Source organism: Vulpes vulpes, chromosome 3 (genome assembly GCF_048418805.1).
Source record: "Vulpes vulpes isolate BD-2025 chromosome 3, VulVul3, whole genome shotgun sequence".
Lineage (NCBI taxonomy): Eukaryota > Metazoa > Chordata > Mammalia > Carnivora > Canidae > Vulpes > Vulpes vulpes.
In genome coordinates, this window is record NC_132782.1 from 137,926,068 (window position 1) to 137,948,526 (window position 22,459).

General features: G+C 42.6%; 1 protein-coding gene and 1 pseudogene across 2 annotated transcripts in view; one reads left to right on the forward strand and one right to left on the reverse strand.

The window, feature by feature from the left end:
- Window positions 1–22,459, forward strand: part of LPAR3 (lysophosphatidic acid receptor 3) — a 77,256-nt gene that overhangs the window by 34,312 nt on the left and 20,485 nt on the right. The gene's annotated exons all lie outside the window — the stretch shown is intronic.
- Window positions 3,598–4,601, reverse strand: LOC112924486 (mitochondrial carrier homolog 2-like; annotated as a pseudogene).

Consider the following 22,459-nt stretch of genomic DNA (forward strand, 5'->3'; position numbering starts at 1 on the left):
CATTAGATCCTCAGAACTTAAAAATTCTTATAACTGTTTGTTCTCTTTGACCTATGTCTCCCCATTCCCTCTTCTCCCTGGCAACCGCCATTATATTCTCTGTTTCTATGAAATTGGCTTTATTTTTCCTTTTTTCCTTTATGATTCCACATGTAAGTGATACCATACGTGTTTGTCTTTCTGTCTGGCTTATTTTGCTTCACGGAGACGTTGCATTAACCAGCTACGTCCAGTGCTCATGCCTGTACCCAGCCAGCCTCCTAGAAGGTTTAAACTTCCAGAAGTCAGTAATGCCTTCTCTTAAGGCCTCGATTTCTGCCAAAGGGGTATGTGGCCATTGTTGGTTATGCAGGTCACACCAGTGGGCTCACACCTGGAATAGCATGGTATGTGCTGACCCATGGTAGAATTTTATCAAATCTATGCCAACATGGTTTGTGTTTTTATAATTTCACCTGGGGGCTGCTGCATTCAGTGTGTAGCTAAAGCAGATGGGTTGGATAGGAATTAGGAGTAAAGGTGTTTTCTGGAATCAGGGCCTGTCAGGCCTAGGCATCAACGTAGAAGCTGGGATAGAGGGCAGGTGAACCAGAAGTGTTGGTGGGGGGACACCACAGGTGAGCAACCCTTCACCCTGCTCTGACAATTGCCCCTCATGCCGTATTGTTGGCATAACAGCAGAGGGTGAGAAGGAAAGATCCTGTTACCTTGAAGAATACCTTGATGAATCAGTATCTGTTGAGAAGTTTGTCCAAGTTCACTAGTAAATCATTGCTGGTATTATGGCCAGAGCTCTGGGCTTCCTAGTTCCTGCTCTTTCCGTCGGGTCTCCCTCCTTGCCTTGGCGAAATATACCTCTCCTTGGATGGCTAAGTGACTGTGACGTATACTAAGAGTTGTTTGTTTTCATCAAGTCAGAGAGTTCACGGCTCAACACAGGGCCTGTTTTATCCTTTTGGTTTTCTGAACAGGAAGAGATTTCTGGTTTTTACATTTTCTCACGATAAACATTTATTGGGTACCTATTGGGTTTTAGGCAGTGTACTACTGTAAGACGTGGCCTCTGCCCTAAAAGCACTACAAATCTGTGTTTGCTCTAAAGTTTTATGGTTGTCAGGAGATGACCAAGGTTTATGAGTCGATGGTTGGGTCATGTACGAAATAGATCACGCAGAGGCAGATCTGCTCTGTTGGCTTTTTGTACATAAGACTTAAAGGGAACCCTATTTATAGGCTGATCTGAGAAAATAAGAAAGTTACAAAAAAAAAAACCTAATAGGATAACTGAAGGAACAAATAAATATACATAAGAGCCAAGTGAGGGGGTCCAGGCAAAACAAAACAAAACAAAACAAAAAACAAAACGCTTTGGGTTTGGATGGTCTTTGGAGGCTTCCTTGAAGAGGCAGGATATGAGCCAGATCTCAATATGACAGGTAGAGAAGAGAAGGCAAAGCTTTGCAGATAGGAATGGCAGGATGGAAGACAGGCTCACGTATATCCAGGGAGACCATACAGGGGCCAGGAATAGGAAGGGGGACAGAGTAGCCCAATTTCTGGAATAAGGGTGTTGCATAATAATGACAGTTTGGTTTTAGAGGCATATAGGAGTCAGAGAATGGAAGGACTTGAATCCTAAGATGGTATGGATTTCATTGTCAAATGTCTACAGAGGCCGGGCAGATGACATTGATGCCTGGGTTGGGTTTGGCCTTATAAGGCAATACAGAGGGGTGGCACCTGTGGCTGCCTGGACAGATTGAACTTTTGTTAAAAAAAACTCTATAGGTTGAATTAAATAGGTCTATGGCCACGCTAAACTGCTTCATCTGGCAACGGAGGGACTGTGTGTGGTCTTGAGGGCATTGATGGGTTGGGAGGAAGGTGAGAGTTGCTAAATGCAGAATTTTAGAAAGAGAACAGGTGAAGAAGGGGAGATAATTTAAGAGATTGCTGGAATTGACCCAAGGCTCAGTGGGTGGCATGAGCTACTCACATGCCACAGAGAAGGCAGAGCTGGCCCCTTCCAGAGCAGGAGGGTACAGCTGTCAGCAGAGACCAAGTCTACATGGGCCAGGAGGAGCAGCCAGGGAAGCCCAGCAGGCCAGTGGAGCATGAGCTTGCAGAGATCTGGTAAGAGGGAGAGATCGAAGAAGCCAGAAGGCCAAGGGCAGGGAAATTTGGAAACAGGAAACAGAGCTCCATCCCGGAAACTAAGATTCAGGGATAGAAATTCATCCTGGAGACTAAGATTTCTTAAAGCCTTTTGAGCTTTGCCCTTTCTCAACTCCCAGCTGACCCCTCCTTCCTTTCTTTCTTCTAACCACGAAGATAGAAATTGTATGACGTGATGCCCCCATTAGCCCTCCCTCCACCTTCTTAGCCAATCTGCAAAGGCCTCCATCTTTTTCTAGCTTTCTCTGATAGCCCGTGATTTCCAGCCTCCCCAAGGGCCTAGTCTCATTATTCTTACTCCGCTGTGTATTTGACCATTAAAAAATATAGCCCATGGCCTTCTGTCCCCGTTCTCACTCCTTTTCTGTCTCTCTTCTTCCATCTCTTATCCTCTTTTCTTAATCCCCCAAGCCATGGTAAGCTAGCTCTGCCCCATTAAGTTGGTGTTGATGAAGCCACCATTGCCCTCCTTCCCGCCATTTCTAGTGATCGGACTTGAGCTCCCTGTTGCACAGCTGCCTGCTTCATGCCATCCTTTGATGATTTCTTCCCCCTTCAGTTCCTTCTTCTGTCTCTTGACATCCCTGAAATGCCCTTTGTTCCCATCCCCTGTGGCCTGCCCAGGTTCTCTAAAGATGACCATCCTCCTGTGGCATGGACCGATGCCCCTCTGTGAATGCTGCTCAAAGTCATGTCTCCATCTTCAGCCTCTCTCATGAGATCCAAATCTCTCCAGCTATGGGTTGGGTACACACACCCGGATGCCCTGCAGGCATGACAAGCTTTATCTTCTCCTCTGAACCTGCTCCGTGGGTCGTATTGCCATGTCTACAGCAGAGGTCCCATCTGCCTTGTCTTCCGACCTGGAACACTTGGTATGGCCATCTTGCTCACCAACTATACCCAGTTAGTCACCATATGTACTTGAGTGGTGTCTCAGATCTTACCACATCCCCTTGGACTAAACCTCATCATTCCGTTGCTTATTGTCATTTCTGGATTCCCTCCTCCCAGCTTTTCCTGCTGCAGGCCTTCCTACATACCACCATCGGAGCACCATCCTAAAAAACACAATGAATGCTGTCTAATCTTTTCTTGGCCCTTAATTCATTCTAGATAAAGCCCAAATTACTGAGCAGGAATTATGAGGCCGCTTGCACAATTCTGGTCCCAACTTTCTTCTCTAAACATCCCTCCTCCCACACAGCCCGGGCTTCTGCTGTGCTAAGCTTTTCACCATTCTGCAGGTGTGCAGGGTCTGCTTGAAGCTCCTCTTGGGTAATCATTTTTTGTTTTTGTTTTTGTTTTAATATGAGTGGTAGAGATAGACCACCTGGTAGGTTTTTTTTAATCTTTTAAAAATATTTTTTATTTTTTATTTTATTATTTTTCATTTTCCCAAGATTAAATGATTATTTAAAAAAAGCGCGCCACACTGTATAGAAATCAACATTCTCTCCCATAATTCTTTGCATCTGGGACTATAGAAATGTCACTGTCCCTGCCGCACATCTTCAAATTAACATTCTCAGGTCACAACAATAAGTCTTCCCAGAGGGAACCTTCCGGAAAAACAAACTATTTCCTCGGCTCATATTTCCCTCTTTTTGTAGCATGTACCAGCAATCTATCCAAGAAGTATATATTGGGGAGTAAGGAGGGGATCCACCAGCCAGCCCCCAGTTGTTGGCAGCCATAAGATTAGAGACAAACATAAAGGGATAGGTCAACATACTGGCAAAAAATCCTGTGACAGTTTGGGAATAATTCTTCATCTCACTCATGGTAGAAACCCCACTGTCCAGTGCATAGGTATTGACGAGGTAGGCCAGTGAGTTACAGAGTCACAAAGAAATGATGTCACCTAGGAGGTGAGGAATAAGACCCGCAAAAAATCCTAGGATGCCCTCTTTGCTATAGATGGTTACTATGGAGTCATAAGGTCCACAGTACTTGGATTCTCTGCCAATGGATTGTACCATAGATCTCTGTGTGATCACGTGGAAGGGATGTATGATGAGGGTAGCAGCAGAATGGGCCATCATTTCTGAGTTGTCTCCTTGATAACTTGGTCAAAGGAAGATGTGACTTCTTTCTGTACATTTCCAGAGCCTAAATCCTCGACCTTGTCACATTGCTGGTAATGCTATAAAACTTTTACCATGGACCACAGTTCCAAGGACATCTGTACACAGTCTTGGAGTTAAGCCTATGAACAACCCATGCTTCCCATCGATGCTCGCAATGTGCTGAGCATAACAAAACAGGCCAGGAAGCTGACATACTTGCCACCCAAAAATATTTCGTCCTGTTGTTGGAGGAAGAGGCTCGTATCCCACCTGGATGAGCACCTTCACGTACATGAGTGGCTGGGACAGGATGGTGAGGCCAGAGCCCAGGAGCACCTGACTGGCTGCGTCTGCCATGATGGCACCTCCTTTTAAAAAATATTTTTTAAAGTAATCTCTACACTCAACATGGAGCTCAAACCCATGATCCTGGGATCAAGAGTAGTGTGCTCTATCAGCCGAGCCAGCCAGGTGCCCTTCTTGGGTATTCTTAGTGTGACAAGCTCCCTATCTATCTTTTAAGATCTTTCTCTGTGATACTCTGACTCTTCCAAAGTTAATTATCCAGGGCTTCTGTAGCATACTATTGATGTGTATAAAAGCACTTGGCCCATTCTATTATTTATTTGCTAAGTGCCTGTATCTCTTACTAGACTGAGCTTATCAAGGACAGGACTGTGTCTGTCCTACTTTATCTCTGTAGTACCTGGCACACAGCAGTTACTCAACAAACCTTTATTGTTTATGTAATGAGCTAACAAACATATTAACCAAATGGGGCCTGAGACAGGAACTGAGCAGCTGCCCCAGCCTCTGTCCTTGTCTTGGTCATGATCATAGGGATGGTCCTACTGCCCCTTGGCATCCTTCTTACCCTGTGATATCATGACATGATCTGCTTTCTGGAATGTAGGCCCCTAATGTCTAGCTCTTACCAATGGTCTTTTTGAGCTGGGGGAGTTTGAAGCGGGTACCATGTAAACCTTAAGTGAGTGACTCTTAAGGTATAAAAGGAGATTTCTTTGGCAGAAATGGGATTAGAGGTGGAGATAATGCCAGAGAATACACGGTTATTATGTTTTTAATTCCCTCCTTCCAGGGTTAGCTGGTTACTTGGGAAGCTGTTATATCAGGTCTGCTGACAGGATTGGCTGCACAATTCATAGGCCCCTTAAAAGAAGGCAGGAAAAAAAGTGCTGCTAAAGGCACTATGATCTAAAACTCCTTTCTTCTGGACATCTTCGCTCACACTCATGCTCTGCTGTCCCATCAGATTTCACTTACAAACAGTAAGTTCAAAGGTAAACTTACTGAGGATTTCAAGATAGTGACAGTAGATCTTGAAATGGAGCTCAGGACCCTGGTGAGCTCAGGCTCCATGTGACTGTGCAGGCCACCTGCCCACGAGACTGGCCGTGGCTGCTGAGTATAACCTCCCAGCCCTAACTATCCCAGGACCACTTGCGGAGACTCAGGTCTCATTGAATTTATCCTCTTCCATGATTACAAGGGCCAGCCATGTGTGTTGTCTCATGAGCCTTCTCTTCAATTGTGAGAAGCACTTTCTTAGAAGCATCCTGTCTTCTTCAGAGCTGATGCCTATTTCTAGAGTGAGGCTTCTTACCAGCCTCGAGCACTGACAGGGGTACATGGGGCCTGTGTGACTGAGATGATCCCAGGAGCTCCCACATACAGCTCATGCATGACTGGGCTTTCAGAACTAGACTCACCAGGGAGGCAAAGACCTATCTGTTCCTGTCCTCTCTCTGTTCTCAGTCTTCCTAGCTGGGTCCCCAAGACAAGACTTGTAAGTACTGTATCCAGAACAGTCCCCCTCATGACTGGGCTCACCTAGAGAATACCACAAATCGGCCTCATATGAAAGGTCAGTACTTTTTGTGTGTGACATGAACAATTCCTCCTGGGAACATCAGTGTTATCCTTCCTGGGATGTGTTCCAAGCTCTTGGGTCCTGGGATTCCTTGTAGTTAGGCCTGATGTTCTGTTGAAGGCTCTTGGCTCAGGAGGAGTTATACTGAGTTTACTTAGATTGGAAAACCTGTAGCAAAGCTCCTGGATCCTCACGGCCACTTGGATGTCCCGCTATCACTCCAGGGACACAGAGCAATCTTGTGAAGCCCTCTGAGTGGAGGTCAGTGCTGCCCACTGTGGCTGGGGCCCTCCTGAAGTTGCTGAGGTTGCATAGCAGAATTATTGGCTCTAAATGAATCCTTGTAGCTTGGAAGCTAAAACTCCATCTCTGCAGTGGCATGGAATGGACCATCAGAAGGACATAGAAGTGGTCCTACAAGAGGTTAGTGCTAATTTATGGGGTATTACTGGACTGTCCTCCATTTACTCTAATTCGGAAGGAAAATATTGTTCCTTTGCTTTAAGGCAGCTTAGCCTAGAGAATCTTTAGGCTTCCTGATACTTCTTTGCTGGCCTCTGTTTAATAAGGGATAATGTAGACCCTTCTGACTGGGGAAGTCTCTCCGGATATGGTCAGAGAGAGACAGTGCCAAGGACCAGCCATTGAATTTTGGACTTCTCTCATGGCAGGGTGGTCGGTGGGGGGGTGGGGGGTGGGGGGGGACAGGGCTAGCCTGGGGGTCCTGCAGAGGCAGCCTGGAAGTTCTTAAGTAGAGGGCTTTCTTGAATTCCTTTAAGTTTAGGAAGGGGAGATAACATAGGAGGAGAGTTCACTAGGTAGTTGGGCTCAGCCTGAGGAGTCTCAGTGTTTGTGGGGTAGAGGGGCTATGGCCTTCAGGATTCACACAGAAAGGTGGGGCTCTCTGGTTTGAGAAGTTCTCTGGGACTTGGCTCTTCAGTCCCTCTGAAGCACCACAGGCTAGCCTCTGGGGACCTGGGGACCTTAAGAGGCTTCAGGGTCTCAGGTGAGAGCAACCATCGTGGATCCTTCAGAGACTGGTTATGACCAGGCACTAGATGTTCAGAGAGCACAGCTGAGCCAGGGTGCATGGGGCTCATGAGCCAGGGAAGCCTTGGGCAATAGAAAAGAGAGTATACTAGGATCTGATGAGGTTCAGTAAGAGAGGCCTTATTCTCTTAAGGTCCATTGAAAACATACCGGAGTATATTCATGCATGTTCTGTAGTTATCAATGAGGAGGCAGTAGGCTGAGATAACCCTTTATCCAGTGAATGGGAAAGGTTGGATGCAAAGCTCACACACTTATGTCTCCATTGGAGAGGATGGTCTCTGGCATCCCTGGGATCCTCCTGATGAGTTTTCTAGAGAGCTCTCTGGGCATTCACTTGGCATAGATGCCTGGAGACCTGAAGGGACAAGTGGCCCACTGGTCCCTTGGCCCCTGGGTAGAGCTTCTCCAACACCTCCAGACCAGGAAAGGGTCACAAGGTGACGACAGAAAGTAATGCAAGTGGGAGCTGCCACATTTGGATGGAAGGCATTTGTCTCCTTCGAGTTGCCACTGTCCAAGCTGTGTGGCCGGTGAAAGGCCGGGGCCGCCACGAGGCTGGGGCCGGGGCTGTTGGTTGATGTGGTGGAGCAAGGAGCTGGCTGGTTCTGAGCAGGCTCACAGAGGCCTGTGCCTGCTTTTTTTAATTAATTTATTTATTTATGATAGTCACACACACACACACACACACACACACACACACACACAGAGAGAGAGAGAGAGAGAGAGAGAGAGAGAGAGGCAGAGACACAGGCAGAAGGAGAAGCAGGCTCCATGCACCGGGAGCCCGACGTGGGATTCGATTCCGGGTCTCCAGGATCGCGCCCTGGGCCAAAGGCAGGCGCTAAACTGCTGCACCACCCAGGGATCCCCTGTGCCTGCTTTTTAAGGCAGTCCTGAGGGAGGCAAATCAGATCAGGGTAAAGTGGTGGATCCTAGATGACAGCATGGTTAGCACTACCTTGGAATAGTTCCAGGAGCTACCAGGGAAGGGCCAGGATCCAGGCAGGAGAGCCAAGGGCAACAATGCCACTTCCCCCAACAACCAGGTGCAGGAAGCCACCTCAAAATCAGTAGTTGGAAGTGAAGGGAACTCGACCGCAGGTAATGGGGAGCCGGTCATTGACCTGAGCCCAACCAGGGATCTGGTTGGGTGGCTGCATCGTCTGGAGGGCTGCAGGAGTCAGGGAGAGGCCCAGTCCCAGCAGACCTGGAATACCAGTCAGGTTACCATGGAGACATAATTAGTGGGACTAGAGTGTAAAGCAGAGACCAGGGATATGGTCAGACTGAGGCTGGGGCCTCCTCAGATTTCTCCTGCCCAGAGGTGGGCTGCCTCCCAGGGCTTGGTTGTGGGGGCTGCTGAAAGAGGGCCCAGACAATTTATTATAGAAATGAAGTTTGGGGAGGTGGTGTGAGGCATTGTATCAGGATCACCCGAGCAATGTTTGCAACCCATGTGCAAGCTCTCCCTCCCCTCCTGCACACACAGACCAGTTTCTACTTGAGTGGAAAGCCCTGACCTGCATGTCTGGAAGAAACCACCTGGGTCCCATGCAGAAATGCTTCACAGGCAAGAGTTACTATGATGGTAGTGAGAAGACAGGAAAAATAGATTTAAAAGACATTAAAAAGACAGATACCTCAGGAAGGGGAGGCATGAGGGGAGCAGCAAAAGGATGAACCCAGCTTCAGAGCTTTACATTTGGATGACGGAAAGAGCAAAAAAAAAAAAAAAAAAAAAAGGTTTATAAACAGAAGTTCAATAAAATAGACCCAGAGCAGAATCTCTGATATTCTCAGAGAACATAAAATATCATCTTTTCAATAAGTTTGGAATATATCCCCTAACTCCAAATATCTAGGAGAATAAACTATAGTCCCTCAAAAGTTCCAGGTAGCACACAGGAGCTGCATAATTTGCTTTGAGGGAACTCATCTATTTAATACATGTCTAATCTCCTGCCTGTACACCATCAAGAAATTTAACAAATTTTTGTCCCTGCCTTGTTCTTTTAGTTACTAGGAGTAAACTATTTTGTTAGGTTGAAATTAGCCAGTTTGCATTTGTATCAAATCTCATTTGTTCTGACACAAACAATCCCTTTGTGGGTAATGAAAACAATTTAATGGTGTGGTCTGAAGGAGAAAACAATATTACTCAAGCTATTAACACCAGGGGACTTCTTGCTGACCTCTCACAATGACCTGCAAACTGTGCTTCCAATATTATTGCACTCCCGAGGAAGCATGAAATGAAATGGTGCCCAGAAATGTTTTAGAGAACACTTCATGTGAGAAAGGCATGGAAGGAAGGAAAAGAAGGAAGGAAGGAAGGAAGGAAGGAAGGAAAGAAGGAAGGAAGGAGGGGGAGGGAAGGAGGAGGGAAGGAAGGAGGGAAGGAAGGGAAGAAGGAAAGAAGAAAAGGAAGAGAGGGAAGGAAGGAGAAGAGAAGGAAGGAAGGAAGGAAGGAAAAAAGGAAAGAAGGGAGGGAAGGAAGGGAAGAAGGAAGAAAGAAAAGGAAGAGAGGAAGGAAGGAGGGAAGGAAGGAAAAAAGGAAGGGAAGAAGGAAGGAAGAAAGAAAGAGGAAGGAAGGGAAGAAGAAAGGACGGGGGAGGAAGGGGAGGAGGGAGGGAGGGTCTGAGACAGAGAAGTAGCTATAAAGGACCGAGAGGGCAGGCAGGACTTCTAGCATTAACCTGGGGACCAAGTTGACAAGTTAGCGCAGCACGTCGTCAGTATCAGGGGTGGAACTGGGCACAGAAAGCTGTTGCAGTCATATCTTGGAAATAAAAATTGCATGGGACTCACATTGTGTTTTGAGATTCTCTGATAGAACTGGAACTTTCAAAGAAAGCTTTTCTAACCTTAATTCTCTGTGTTAGGTGACCCTCTTTGGGGCAGGGACTGCTGCATCTCATTTGTCTTTATTTGCTCAGTGCAGTGCACATAGCAGGACTCAAGCAGTAAGCCAAGAGGTCTTCGAGAAGACAGTCTTTTACTGTTGTGAAACACCTCTGGATGTCCTCCCAAGGAAGAGAGAATAATAATTATTATTATTTTAAAAAAATAATACCTGGGAGCAATGTAATCAGTAGTTACATAGTTGAAACATCTTTATAATGCAACCCCCCCTTTTTTGTAAAACAGGAACATGTATCCAGGGATGATGCTTTTTGATGCTCTTTGTTGATCAATAAACTTACTGTCTTGAATTTGTTTATTTTATTGCTAGACCCATGCCTGGGCTGGGGGATTGACAGAACTTTGTGATGTTGAGCTAAAATTTGCTTGCCTAAGGCCTAGGGATTTGGAGCGCACCCACCTTATTTACAAATGAACCCTCTTATTTGAAGCCTTGGCAAGAGTAACAACCTTTAGGATCGCGGCTGTGTGGGACTTGTAGGACATGTCGTCCTGCCCTCTTGTTTGTATATAACGGTAGCTTTGCCATAACAAGCCACCCTTTAGAGACTTCCCAGTGGAGGAAGTGTCCTTTTCCACTGTGGGGTAGAATTACTGCTCCTGCTTTTTTCTAAAAGTTTCATTTTTCCTCCAAGTAAAGGCATGTTTGTTTTAGCAAAGCCTACGTTTTCTCTTCTTTTCTTTAAAAATCTTGACTATTTATTCTGAAGAGGTTTTCCAAAACTACTACGGTCGGGGGTGCATAAAAGCATTTATTTGAGCATAATTAAAGGGATTAATTGGCCTTGGATCAACACATTTGAAGGATAAGAAGCATGCCGCTTTTTCACTGCAGTTTTATTTCATTTTATGGCTCTAAGGGTATCTGATCCTGCTCCTGAGGAGGGCCCAGCCCCTTGGATCTGGGAGGGACCATGCTTTGCAGGGCCTTGTCCTTTGCCTTCTCTCTGGGTAATACCTGGGATGGCATGAATGTTATAGTTGGCCTTGGGTTCTAATTCTACGATCTGAGGGAGAAATTTCATTTCTTTCCACCTGTTTCCTCACCTGTAAAAATCTTAACACAGGGGCACCTGGGTGGTTCAGCGGTTGAGCTTCTCAGGTGGTGATCCTGGGGTCCTGGGTTCAAGTCCTGAATTGGGCTCCCTACATGGATCCTGCTTCTCCCTCTCCCTATGTCTCTGCCTCTCACTGTGTCTCTCTCATGAATAAATAAATAAAATCTTTAAAAAGGAAAGTCCTAACACAAATCTGTTCCAGAGTATATTCTTAGGAGTAAATGAAATACACTGCTAACAAGAAGCTTCAACAATAATATACACAATGGCTTCTTGAATCGACTTAGTAATTTCAAAATGTTTTTAGAACTCACCCTGTGAGTTTGATTTAGCCACCCAATAACCCCAAGCAGCAGACAGGACAGAAATTCCTAGCCTCATTTTATGGCTCAGGAATAAATAAAGCCTAGAGAGGTGACAAAACTTGTTAATCTGGACATCGAGACTAGAGCTCAGAGTGTAAATAGTTTTATAAATATTAGAGTGCCTTGGCTCCAGAATTTAAATATGTTTAAAGCCTTTATTATTTTGTTATTATGAATGTAGTCCTTGCTGGTTGCCAAATTCTACACATTATAGAAATTTATGATTTAGAAAGTGGAAGTCACCCTCTCTCTAGAAAGGTCAGAACCACTGTTAACAGTTTGATGTGTCATCTTGTAGACCCATTCCCTGCAAATAATAAAAGTATGTGTGTGTGCGTGCACTCCTCACACACACATAATAATGATTTTTGTATAGAAATGCCCTGTAATATTTATAATAGTTCACAGCTTGCTTTTCTCACTTGACAATAAATATATCGTGGATTCTTTTCACATCAGTACCAACATATCTAACTCTCTTCAGCGAGTATATAAGATTACACAGCATGCCACACCAAATTATTGATATTTTGTGGGCTGTTCTGATTTTTTACCCTCACAAAGAATGCTGCAATGAGCATCCTTTAAAGGTACATCTGAGCATTTGTGAACTACTTTTGTGGACTACCTTGTTTGAGAATTAGTCAAGAGAATGCCCGTTTAAAATTTTGTCAGATATTTCTAAGTCATCCTCTACATAGTCCACACTCTTGCAAACAGTGCAGTGTTTCTCCATTGCTTTCTGTCAACACCAGGTTTTTATAACTCACATACCCTTAAATGAAGCATTTGTGCTTTAGCATAAGACATTTGAAAGGGTGGAGCTCTCCCATCTATCAAGTCTTGTCAGCAAACCAAGCACAGCAAGCACAGAGGAGTAAATGAAAGCTGACAGGGGCATGAGCATATGTTAAGCTAGATATTTAGATATTTGGCTTCCATTCCTATTCATTCATTCAAATAGTGTTTACTGAGGGTTGTTATGGGCCAGGCCCTGTTTAGGTTTTGGGAATTGAGTGATGAACAGGATGAAGTGCCTGCCTTCATGAGCTTACATTCTCATGTGGTTGAACTATAAACAGATAAATTAGAATATAATGTCAAGTAAAGTTAAAATCTCTGATGAAAAATAAAGCAGGGGAAGGGATAAAGTGGCAGGGCAGAGATAGGGGAAGGGTAGGGTACTTTTGGCTGGGTGGTCCTAGAAGTTTCTCTGCTGACTTGCCAACTGCGTAGAAACCCAGTACAATGAGGGCTGAGCTCAGTAATGACGGGACAGTTCCATGTGGGCAGGTCTGGCAATGGGAAGAGCAGAAGCCCTGAGAGAGGAGCGATTTGGCAGATTCTGTGGCCTCAAAGCCTCACTGACTTGATCTGCTATAAGAGGATACAACTCTCTTTGTAGAAGGCCATGTTCAAATGAATGAACTGGTGAAATGCCTTATATCTCTTTAGAGGGTGATGCCTTTAGTGTTGACTAGAATTTAACCCCTGAAAGCCTTTGAAGTGTTCTGCCAATGGCCAGCAGACACGGAGCTGTACACAGTCTTTCTCCCTAGCGTGAAGACCACCTCTATGAACCTGATAAAAATGTGTACCAGGCCCACTGCACCTCTAGTGTGAGAAGGTTAGGCCTACACACTCATGATTGGGTCCTTCTTCTTACTTCCTAAGAACTCTTTGCTATTAAATGTGTTTTAACACAACTGGAGGGGAAAGTCATCATTTAAAACGAAGTTTGTTGGAAGGTAGTCACAGAGAGAAGCTTCTGCTCACCAGGCCCTCGGAAGTTACTCCTGTGTCTGAGGATGGATCACCCTCCACCTTCCCTCCCAACTCAGACACCCCAGTGTCAGCTGAGAGCAGAGGCCAGAGTGTTGAGGAATAGCTGCGTGCAGGGGGACAGAGGACATGATGAAAGAAAGAGGGCAGTTTTAAATGTGAGGTTGGAGAAAGAATTTTCTGCAGGCTGGAGCTTCCTCTAGAGGCATTGAACGTTGGGCTCAGCCCTCTCACCCATCAGGCTTGCTGTGGTTTCTGCAGCATAAAGACCAAGATGGGAGTTTCCTTTCCTTCGTCCCCTTTTTTTGACCTCATCTTTCACAGAGAGGATGAAATTGCCTTGCTGTTCAGCTTACAGAGGCTGAAGCACTGCTTCTTGGTGCTTTACTAAGTTTCCTGTACACTAATTTCTTCATGTCTCAACATGTAGTGAATCTTTTTTTCTTTGCTCTCCTCCAAGAGTCTTATGCAAGAGGGCTCAAACAAGAAAAACCTCCTTGTGAACAAAACAACACCCCTGGAAGACTTTGAAATCCATGCCAAATGCGATATTGAACTTGAAATTCAAACATAGGGCTGTTATTATTATCTTCTGCTTCTAAAAGAAACTCCCGAATCTACCCTCATTTACCTACATAAAGAAAAAATGTGCTGACTCATAAGTACTTTAACAGATCATTTTTTTTAAAGACAATTTTTAATAAACAGACTGATGAGGTTTATAATCTGCACAAATACTTTCATTTTATCAAAATGAAAACTAATCTACTTCAGTGTATTTCTTTAATATATCTCTTCAAAGCTCTAAGTTATAAAGCTAAAGGAAATGTAAGGAAGATGATTTCCACTAATTCACTTACATCATTAAAAGCACTTGTGTAGCCCATACATTATGGATTTTATTTTTCCTTTTTTTAAACTCTCTGGGAACTTTTTGGCTTTTGACCATGGACTGAACTTCTTTTGTCCAAGACTCTAAAATTACAGCAAAAGATTGATCTGTTAGTGGTGGCTATGACCTATCTGGAAGAAACTCTGTATTTTAGTTGGAGGCCCTATACCTAACTTTGGAGTTCTAGTCCTGTATTAACTATCCTTTTGATTATAAAAACAGGAACCAACTCTTGTCACTTAAGTGAAAAAGAACAAAAGTGTCATAGAACCCAAGGGTGTGTAGATCACCACACCTAAGATACAGCCTGGAACCAGAGGCTGGAAAGCCCTGTGCTATCCAGGAAAGTATATTCATTTTTTTATCATAGTTTCTCCTTTGTGCTTATTTTATTCTTAGCTCCCTCTGAAAACTGCTTTTCTTCCCCATTTCCCCCCTGCTACTTCTGTTTATATTGTACAAAACATGGCAGCCAGTAGTTCCTCAGTATATACACCAAGGTTTGTGTCTTTCTTGCATTTATACATTTTCTGGGAAGGGATTCAGCTGGCCTAGCCGAGAATCCCATGCCAACCCTTAGACCATTCACATCTGACCAGAAGCTGCAGTCTTGGAAGGGAATTGTAATTGGTCCATTGTGGATCTGATGCTTTAAAGGAACTAACTGTGGTCAGGAGTGGAATCAGACATTCCAGGAGCTTCACCTGTATAGCAATGTAGCTGGAGATACCTGTTTATGACAGAGAGACAGACAAAGAGAAACAGACAGAGACAGAGTTAGAGACAAGGAATGTGATACTTAAATACTGAGAGACAGAGATAGATAGAGAGGGATGTGTAGCTAGAAGCAGTCACCAGAAAAGAGGGAATCTTGACTTGTTGGCATCTGTTTTAACCCCAAAACATAAAGCCATGCACACCAAATGACATCAAAGTGTAGAGGTATAAGCTTGGAGAATGACAGAGCCATTGAGAATTTTCTAGAATCTCATGGTGGCTTCATCCATTTTACTTTTCCTCTAAAGTACAAATTCCTCTTCAGCAAAATCCAGGGCTTCTCAGATTTTTAGTCATAATGAGATCTTGTCTCGAAATTTGAAAAATTAATGAGTAAAACATTATTTGTCATGAGGTGCCTTTGGTGGTTCTTGCAAACCTCTCAGGCAAATAAAAATTCTCATGATTTTGCTGTTTTTTAAGTAAGGTTTAATCTCTATCACCGAAGTGGGAAATGGAGTTTCAGGAATTCATTTTTGACATGTGATTTAGAAAGAAAAGATATGAACCTCAATGAATACTTTATTATTTTCATTGTCAATCATTTGCCAAAGGATGGATTACTGTGAGAACCAAAGGATAAGGTTGGAGTAAAAGTTCTGGTTGCTGTTTGTTCAGGAGGAAATTCCTGTGAGCATTTAAATGGGTTAGGGACTTGAGGGCCAAAGAAAGGGTCAGCTCTGAATAAAACTGTTCTCTGTTAGCTCCTTCCGTGACAACTAGCCACTGTTTCCAGCAATGGGGTCTTCATTTCAGTACCCTCTGAGCAAAGACAATGTTCCTAATGTGCTTAATTAACTCTACAAAACCCTGTCACAGTGTTTACTCCTTTGGTTATATCTTTTCTTAGACAGATTTTTTTTTTTTTTATTTTGAAAAGACATCTGCTTTGCTTTTAAGAGCACACAACTAAATCCCCTGTCAAGGTCTGAGGATGCAAGTTTTTTTCACTGTCAGTAAGTATTTCGTGCAGGAAATTCTCTCTATAAAACAGAGCTGCTTGAGTCCTAAACATTCCCACAAATCTGAAATGGTCCTGTTAGTCTTAGGAAACATTTCCTTGTAACTGTCTTCTAAATTTGGCCCTTACATGTAGCTGTACACCTTTTATACGAGTAAGCGGTGTGCTCTGAAACTTCTGGATCATTTCCTCTTGGGCGTTAGTAAGGAGCCTACTCACTCATCTGTCATCATGGTCACTGTTTCTTAAAAGTCTCCTGATGGGATATTTTGTAAGGAATCCTTCAGCTATGTATTGGGTGTATTGTAACAAATCCTTGGATGATGATATTTAATTTTAGAACCAATATATATTTGAGGATCGTCACTTGATCTTAGCTCCTATAAAATTGGGCTAATGATATTCCATTTCACAGGTAGTTTTTGTTCTTTCATTAACATGAATGCTAATAATGGCAAACACTTTGTATAATCATTATGTATGCCAGAAACTCATCGAAGCACTCTACAGATATTAACTTATTTAACTCTCATATGAAGCATGTGTTATTATTCCCATTCTAGGCAAAAGGGTTAAATAATTTTCTCAAGGTCACACAGTAATTGGAAGAGCTGAGATTTGGATGCAACCAGTTGGTTCTACCTGTATACCATATAATTGTCATCCGTTAGTTCAGCAGACATTTATTAAGCTTCATCTAGGAGACCACTAAAAACCAGACTTGTCTTTTTCCTTTAGGACCTGTAGTCTACAGTGCAGAAAATTGGGAAAATATATAATAGTAAGTCTTACAATAAACACAGGGGGCTCTGGGAGCACTTGGAAGCACATAACCCAGCTTTGAGAGATAATGCCAGCTGGTCTCTAAAAGGAGAACATGATAATACTTACCTCAAAGAGTTGATGTGAGGATTAAATAACTTAATGCATAAAAATGGTTAGAAGAGAGCCCCTCATGTTGAGTGTCAGCTGCGATTTTTATTAAGCCAAGCACTGGAAGCTGTGGAGTTATGTGAAGAACTGGGTTGAGGATCTGTAAAGCATGTTGAAGGCCAAAGAAGCTGCAAGGACAAAGACCCAGAAATAAAGGATGGCATGCCAGCTCAGGGTGCTGCAATTAACAGAGTACAGAATAATGGGTCAGAGGAGCAAGGAGGCTGGCGGGTCAAATCAAGGTGAGGTCCTGAAGGAGCGGTCTGTCAGGCTGTGGACTTTGGGCTTGTCCTGAAGACTTCAAGCAGGGAGACAACTTTAGCAGAATTCCTTTATATACAGATTGCTGACCACATTTTGGAGAATGAATTAGAGAGAGTAAAGACTGGAGGCAGGAAGGCTGTTAAATTAATCCAAGCTAGAGTTGATGGTGATTTGATGTAAGGGACAGATAGGATGGTTGGAAATAAATGAATGGATGAGAGTGACATTAATGATATAGAAGCAGCAATACTTGGTGACTTTTGCCATGTGTTCCATGAGAGGGGGAAATCAAAGATGACACCCACATTTCTGGCCTGGACAATTGAGAGGAAAGTGATCCTGCTACCTGTAACTCAGAGCATATAACCTATATATAAGAATGCAGATTCTGGAATCATTGAGAATGGGACCATGAAAGATGGTAGAGTTTACAGTGAAAGAAGATGATCTATGAAGGAATTCCTGGTGGACCAGCATCAATACTGGGTCAAACACAGATTTCTTAGCATTCATGCAGAGAGGCTGATAACCAGAATGTTGGCATAGGTCTGCTGGCAATAGTGATCCCCATCTTCAAACACCTTTTGCTCCAAGCATCCCTACCTTGTCCTCTAGCCTCCAGGGTCCGCCCTGGTGAGTAGCAACTTGTTTCTCCATGAGTTGGCCTGGTGCTCTTTATGCCCCAATATGTGCTAGACCTGTGATTTTCAGAGCTCTGGTGATCAAGGGAGATTTCTAAAAATCCATCATATTATACAAGCTGGGACCTTAGTGGCCATCCAGTGCATCCATCCCAGCATAGTATTTCACAAGTAGACATGATAGGACCAAATTCTGTATATTGTAAGGATACCACTTCTGAATCATTTTTCCTGTAGCTCTAAATAATATTCTTTCACTCTATCTAGTTCTTGTACAAATAAGAATGTAAGTTTCTACCCTTTGATTTTACTGTAGCCCAGCAAAGAGGTGGTATGTAAAGCCTCACTGCCCTCCTGTCTCCACGTCTCCTTACCATCGGTAGCATTTCAGCCTTACTTTTCACAGTGTATTCTGTGGCAATACACTGATATGAGGTGTGTGTGTGTGTGTGTGTAATATATATATAATAAAGACTTTACTAATGTACCATATTTCCATATTTTATGATGAGAAACTCCTGCCTGAGTCTGGCATTGCATATACCTTCTGTTGACTCCATTAGAATTAATGTCACCTTGGTTTTTTTCTAGAATGGGAAAGGACCCCAGATTCTCTTTACTGGCTCCAAACTAACTCAGAACCTGCAGGGAGCACAGGTGTTGACTATATGGAATCAGCCTAGGGGCATCTTCTGTCTTTAAATAACTGAAGGGCTGTAAAAAGTGAGTTTTTAAATTTAATGATGGATAAAGGAAGTGTTTTTCTTTCAGTGATGGAATTACCTTTTTCTTCAGAGTATAGATATTTTAATTTGCAGGCTACATCAGTCTTAATTGTATTGTTTGCTAATAAGATTTACTTAACCTATCTGTGTCTCAGTTTTTTCATCTATAAAATGAAACCATTAGAAAGCACAGAAGTGGCTAATTTTGAGACATGTAGTATTAAGAGTTTGTCCTAATTTCCTAAAGTACCATGTAAGCTATTATGGTGATTGAAAATGATATGTTATTATTCTTTCCCAGGACACAATGGTTATGTGAAAAAAAATACAGCAGTTGTGAACATCAGAACTTTAAATTTCATTTTCGGATCATAGTTGGAGATTTTTAAAAATATTTTATAAATATGAGCAATTTTGTATAAAGTCAGAAAATAAGTCATGAATTTATATTGCTTAACTATTTTTATGTTTGATGAAGAATCATATGGCCAGCAAATTGCAGAATGGATTTTTAAGTTTAAAAAAAGCAATGTTCAGAAGATACCACATAAATAACAAATTAACCCAATTTACATTTTGTGATAAGGTTGCCAGGTGAATAGATAAAGAGAATGCTGTGGATGGAATGTATGTGGCTGTCAAGAAGACATTTGATAATTGGACATAATATTCTGGTTATCAAGAACTGTGGGCAGGGTGATAGAACAGTCAAGTGATTCACCAGTAAGAGCAATTACATCTGAAGCCTGGTGATTAAAGACAGGATTGATATCAGCCTGGCAAGAACTTCAAGGACTGCCAAGATTCTTGCACTATACTCTTGCACTAAATATATGGTCTATATTTCACCAGCAAAATAACAATGACTTAGAGAAGATGTGAAGAACATTGCTTGCATACATGGCAGAAAGAGGAAAGAATAGCTAATATGTTAGGGAAGAGATTCTAGATTTAAACAGCTGTCAACAGAGTAGAATGATACACCAAAGAAAACAGGAAGAGCATTTTATAAGAATAGATCTGGTCATTAGATTTAAATAAAACACACCAATGTACACATTGCAACCACAAAAGTGAGGCAGACCTCCTTTAAAAACAGTGCATGTTTGGACAAAAAAGAAAAAGACCCAAGGGTCTTACTGACCAGCAGTGCTGTTGTGTAGAGGATGTCATGCTGTGTGGCTGCCCAAAGGGAAATGTGATCATAGGCCTACTAATCGAACATGAAAGATCCAGTTAGAGAAGAAATTTTCCTGTTTTCCCTGGATACAGGTTAAGTCCATGGAGACACCACAAGGCTGGTTCTGGACATCACATTTCGAAAGGAATATTGTCAGTGTAGTCAGCATCTGGGGTTTCAAAGGATCCAGGACAGATGAAGGAACTGGGGAAGTGTCACTAAAAAAAGAAGAAGGAGGAGGAGGAGGAGGAAAAAAGAGGAAAAGAAGAAGAAGAAGAGGAAGAAGAGGAAGAGGAAGAGGAAGAAGAAGAAGAAGAAGAAGAAGAAGAAGAAGAAGAAGAAGAAGAAAGGCAACATAACAGTTATCTTAAAAACATTTTAAGAATTGTTACCTGGAAAATAAATTATATTTCGGAGGGTTTGGAAGTTAAAACTAGGGTCAAGGGTAAAAATTACAAAAAAATTTTTAAAAATTAAAAAAAAGAGTAAAAGTTACAAAAAGGATATTTGAACTCACTATCGGAAGAATTTTATAAAAATTCAGGCTATCTCTAGTAGAGCTGGCTGCCTAGTGCAGTGAGGAGAGCTCCCTCTTATTGGAAGTGTTACACAGGTATTAGGTGATGTCTGGTGTTGCTTAGGGATTCTTTCACTGCATAGGATAGATAGGCAAACTTTAAGAATCCTTGCAAGTCTGTGACTCCACAAAAAAATTTTATTGGATTTACCTAGTGATCAGATTTTTTCATGAGTACGGGAAGATAACTCGATCTCATTTGAAGTAGGCACAAGCATTAACTACTTTAATTGCATGGGTGTGTATCATTTGCAGAAAACAAAACCATCTTGCCAAAGGCCCTGTGCAATCTATTAGCTCAGGATGGGCTAATTAGATTTGGCAAGCAGACAAGATGATTCATAATAAAAGCTCCATACAATAAAAACTAGAAACTGTGAAATTGAGGTTCCAGGTTATAGGAGTGCTACTCCTGTTCATTTATCTTCTTCCATGCTCTTGGCTCCCTCCAAGTGATCCCAACAGTCAAATTTGGCTCTGTTAGTATTAAAAAGCCTTCTTAAGGAACCTCCTTACTGTTTTCCACAGTGGCTGCACCGATTTACTTTCCCACCAGCAGTGCAGGAGGGTTCCTTTTCTACACACCCTCACCAGCACTTGCTGCTTCTTGTCTTTGATTTTAGAATGACTATTGTACACATGAAACAAATGTAGTATTTTGTGACAACTATGCTCAAGTAAAAAAATTTAAAAGAGAAAAAGGTCTTCTTAAACTTGGGCAAATATCTATATGTATCTTTAGATCATTCTTATGTTCACTTATCTGATCATCCACTCATTAATAAATATTAAGTGCCTGCTTTATATCAGGCACTATGCTAAGAACTAGGGATAGAAAAGTAAATTGGCTGATTGTAGAGCTAGTCCTTGAGGTATACCTGGTCTAGTAGAGAACATGGGCATGAGAATGAAAACAAATATTTGCAATGTTGCTGGTGCTCTAGTAGAAAAATGTGGAGGAGATAGAGCTCAGCCAGCTACCTCTGCCATTTGTCTTTTTCACTTGGTTCCCCCTTTTGTACAGCTCTGTTCTAAAAGACTTAATTTTAAAATCCTCTGATTACTCAGGGAACAATAGAACATTCCTACATCTTATGTAACCCTGGTACCTTAGGATTTTTCCCCCCTTTTTGAGACTCTTAAGTTTGATTCTGACCATCTTTCAACCTGGAGAGCATGGTCAGCACAGGAATGGCTAACATATGAAGTCTTACTCCATGCCAAGCACTGATCTATATACTTTACGAATAATCAGTCATTTGGCCCGTACAGCAACCCCAGGTGGAGGGTATTCTTATTGCCTCCATGTTACAGGTAAGGGAGCTAAAGTAGGTTAAAGTGGTTTCATAGAAAGTGCCCAAGGGTACCTAAAAGCAAGTGTCAGGTCTTGGATTTGAACCCAGCAGTCTGGCTCTAGAGGCCAAGCTGTGAAAGCACAATGCCATATTGCCCCTCTCACCAATGCCATTGTAGATTTTCCAAATATGAGATCACAAAAAATCTTTCCTGGAGCAATGAGAGACATGACGTTATGATCATGTCAATGACCCTGTGCTAAATGCTGCAATGAAACGCCTTGTGTTCATCCATTCTTTCACTTGGGCCTCACCAATTCCATGAGGGGGATTTTATTGCCTCTGCTTTACAGATGAGGCAGTGAGGCTTAAGAGTTTAAGTAAATCGTCCAAGTTTACCTAACTAGTAAATCCTTCAGCATATGTATGTCATCAGGTAAAAATACCAAGTAGTCATTGTACACAATAATAGACACATTTGTTTCAGGAAAGTAAAAAAGGTGTATGCTGAAAGGGGAAGAAGCATTTAATGTTTTCCTGGGGATGGCTAAAGGGGTGAGAAGATGAGCTTTTTGTTATGTGACTATCACGATGTCTTTAGTTCCACAGTTTAAGTGAGACAGTATCCCAGACTTCTTTATTTGCCCTTTAATGGATTTAGGGTGTTTGATTGGTTTGTAAAGAGATGCTCTGATTCAAGGAGACCTTTAAACTTTGAATGACCTTTTTTAGCATCTGTATTTATATGATTTAGATAAGTTTCTTCTTCACTGATTACAATTTATAAATTAGGGGAACCTGGGTGGCTCAGTCAGTCAAATGTCTGCCTTCATCTCAGGTCATGATCCCAGGGTCCTGGGATCAAGCCCCACGTGGGGCTCCCTGCTCAGTGGGGAGTC